Source organism: Leucopleurus acutus, assembly GCF_964270905.1.
Source record: "Leucopleurus acutus genome assembly, chromosome: 7".
Classification (NCBI taxonomy): Eukaryota; Metazoa; Chordata; class Mammalia; order Artiodactyla; family Delphinidae; genus Leucopleurus; species Leucopleurus acutus.
In genome coordinates this window covers 89,713,029-89,717,128 of record NC_139150.1, presented here as the reverse complement: position 1 = coordinate 89,717,128, position 4,100 = coordinate 89,713,029, and positions in this window count along the sequence as shown.

The window sequence follows — 4,100 nt, the reverse complement described above, 5'->3', positions numbered from 1 at the left end:
AAAATGTCATTAGGAATATTTGTAGTAGTTGTTGTTTTTAACTATTTAAGGTGATTTTAAAATTTGTATTGTGGGTGGGAAAAATTAATCTGCTAGTTGATAAACTTATTTGTCAGTAAATTATCAGCAAAGCCAATGAGAATATTTTTCAATTTATATCTTTTTGAAAATTAAAAAAAATGATGTTTGAAGGGTGTGGTATATTTATGATGTAAAAACAAGTAAATATATAACTAAAAAATAAGAAGTTAGGATCTAATTTAGTTCAAAGTCCAGGGTCCCCTACATTTAAGAGGTTTCTAAAAAGAAGGATTTGAACTGAGGTGTTAAAGGAGATCTTCTAGGAGACATGAAGTTTCTGGTGTCATTCTCTTCTCAGTCACATTTTCCTTTTTTCTGTCTGTCTTTTCTATTGGCTTATTACCTTTCTCCTCCACTTAATAGGTGGGAAGAATAACAGACACTGATATGAAGGGGGGCTCAGTCGTGAGCCATGCAGAGAATTTAGCAGTGGGCATTTTAAATTTTTCGCATAATTTACTGATAAATAAGTTCATCAACTAATAGATTAATTTTGAGAACTCTACTTACAAATAACTCTAGTTTTAATAAATATCTGTTCAATAAATTCTGGTATGCAACTCAAAATAATACTATAATGTGAATCAAATCTTATTTATTTGGGGGAAATGATCAAGAAATTCAGGGATAAATAATTTGTGTAAGTCTGTTTCATTTCCACTTACCTTTTTTTTGTTTGTTTGTTTTTGCAGTACATGGGCCTCTCACTGTTGTGGCCTCTCCCGTTGTGGAGCATAGGCTCCAGACGTGCAGGCTCAGTGGCCATGGCTCACGGGCCCAGCCGCTCTGTGGCATGTGGGATCCACCCAGACCGGGGCACGAACTTGTGTCCCCTGCATCAACAGGCAGACTCTCAACCACTGCACCACCAGGGAAGCCCTCTACTTACCTTTTAATGTGTGAAATTTTCATTGGATTGAAATTATAATATTCAGGAAGGCTCAATAAGTGTACTGATTTCTCTATATTGTAGAAAACTTTTGTGATTTTTGAGCATGTATTATTTCTAATACATGTGTCTCAGCTACTGAATTTATTTTTTATTTAAAAAAATTAGTTAGGTTTTTAATCTAGGAGAGATTACCTAGAGAGAATTGATTACTAAAACTGTGGTTAATGTCAAGTGGCTTTATAAGCTATCAAAATAGCAAATTAACACAGGTTCTCCAGAATTCTTTGGAAAGAATTCCCTTAAACGTGAATGGATTAAATGCTCCAACCAAAAGACACAGGCTTTCGGAATGGATACAAAAACAAGACCCATATATATGTTGTCTAAAAGAGACCCACTTCAGACATAGGGACACATACAGACTGAAAGTGAGGGGATGGAAAAAGATATTCTATGCAAATGGAAATCAAAAGAGGGCTGGAGTAGCAATACTCATATCAGATAAAATAGACTTTAAATAAAGAATGTTACAAGAGAAAAAGAAGGACACTACATAATGGTTGAGGGATCAATCCAAGAAGAAGATATAACAATTATAAATATATATGCACCCAACATGGGAGCACCTCAATACATAAGGCAACTGCTCACAGCTATAAAAGAGGAAATCAACAGTAGCACAATAATAGTGGGGGACTTTAACACCTCACTTACACGAATGGACAGGTCATCCAAACAGAAAACTAAAAAGGAAACACAAGCTTTAAATGACACAATAGACCAGAGAGATTTAATTGATATTTATAGGACATTCCAAACCAAAACAGCAGGATACACATTCTTCTCAAGTGCACATGGAACATTCTCCAGGATAGATCACATCTTGGGTCACAAATCAAGCCTCAGTAAATTTAAGAAAATTAAAATCATATCAAGCATCTTTTCTGAACACAATGCTATGAGATTAGAAATGAATTACAGGGAAAATAACATAAAAAACACAAACACATGGAGGCTAAACAATACATTACTAAATAAACAAGAGATCACTGAAGAAATCAAAGAGGAAATCAAACAATACCTAGAGACTAATGATAATGAAAACATGACGATCCAAAACCTATGGGATGTAGCAAAAGCAGTTCTAAGAGGGAAGTTTATAGCTATACAAGCCTACCTCAAGAAACAAGAAAAATCTCAAATAAACAATCTAACCTTACACCTAAAGAAGCTAGAAAAAGAAGAACAAACAAAACCCAAAGTTAGCAGAAGGAAAGAAATCATAAGGATCAGAGCAGAAATAAATGAAATAGAAACAAAGAAAACAATAGCAAAGATCAATAAAGCTAAAAGCTGGTTCTTTGAGAAGATAAACAAAATTGATAAACCATTAGCCAGACTCATCAAGAAAAAGAGGGAGAGGACTCAAATCAATAAAATTAGAAATGAAAAAGGAGAAGTTACAACAGACACTGCAGAAATACAAAGAATCCTAAGAGACTACTACAAGTAATTCTGTGCCAATAAAATGGACAACCTGGAAGAAATGGACAAATTCTTAGACAGGTATAACCTTCCCAGACTGAACCAGGAAGAAATAGAAAATGTGAACAGACCACTCACAAGTAATGAAATTGAAACTGTGATTAAAAATCTTCCAACAAACAAAAGTCCAGGATCAGATGGCTTCACAGGTGAATTCTATCAAACATTTAGAGAAGACCTAACACCAACCCTTCTCAAACTCTTCTAAAAAACTGCAGAGGAAGGAACACAGCCAAATTCATTCTATGAGGCCACCATCACCCTGACACCAAAACCAGACAAAGATACTACAAAAAAAGAAAACTACAGACCAATGTCACTGATGAATATGGATGTCAAAATCCTCAACAAGATACTAGCAAACAGAATCCAACAACACATTAAAAGGATCATACACCATGATCAAGTGGGATTTATCCCAGGGATGCCAGGATTCTTCAATATACACAAATCAATCAATGTGATACACCATATTAACAAAACGAAGAATAAAAACCATATGATCATCTGAATACATGCAGAAAAAGATTTGACAAAATTCAACACCCTTTTATGATAAAAACTCTCCAGGAAGTGGGCACAGAGGGAACCTACCTCAACATAATAAAGGCCATATATGACAAACCCACAGCAAACATCATCCTTAATGATGAAAAATTGAAAGCATTTCCTCTAAGATCAGGAACAAGACAAGGATGTCCACTCTTGCCACTATTATTCAACATAGTTTTGGAAGTCCTAGCCACGGCTATCACAGAAGAAAAAGAAAAAAAAAGGAATCCAAATTGGAAAAGAAGAAGTAAAGCTCTCACTGTTTGCAGATGGCATGATACTATACATAGAGAATCCTAAACATGCCACCAGAAAACTACTAGAACTAATCAATGAATTTGGTAAAGTTGCAGTTTACAAAATTAATACACAGAAATCTCTTGCATTCCTATACAATAATGATGGAAAATCTGAAAGAGGAATTAAGGAAACACTCCCATTTACCACTGCAACAAAAAGAATAAAATACCTAGGAATAAACCTACCTAGGGAGACAAAAGAGGTATATGAAGAAAACGATAAGACACTGTTGAAAGAAATTAAAGATGATACCAAAAGATGGAGAGATATATCATGTTCTTGGATTGGAAGAATCAATATTGTGAAAATGACTATACCACCCAAAGCAATCTACAGATTCATTGCAATCCCTATCAAATAACCAATGGCATTTTTTATGGAACTAGAACAAATCATCTCAAAATTTGTATGGAGACAAAAAAGACCCCGAATAGCCAAATCAGTCTTGAGGGAAAAAAATGGAGGTGGAGGAATCAGACTCCCTGATTTCAGACTACACTACAAAGCTACAGCAATCAAGACAATATGGTACTGGTACAAAAAAAGAAATATAGATCAATGGAACATGATAGAAAGCCCAGAGATAAACCCATGCACCTATGGTCACCTAATCTATGACAAAGGAGGCAAGAATATACAATGGAGAAAAGACAGCCTCTTCAATAAGTGTTGCTGGGAAAACTGGACAGCTACATGTAAAAGAATGAAATTAGAACACTCCCTAACACCA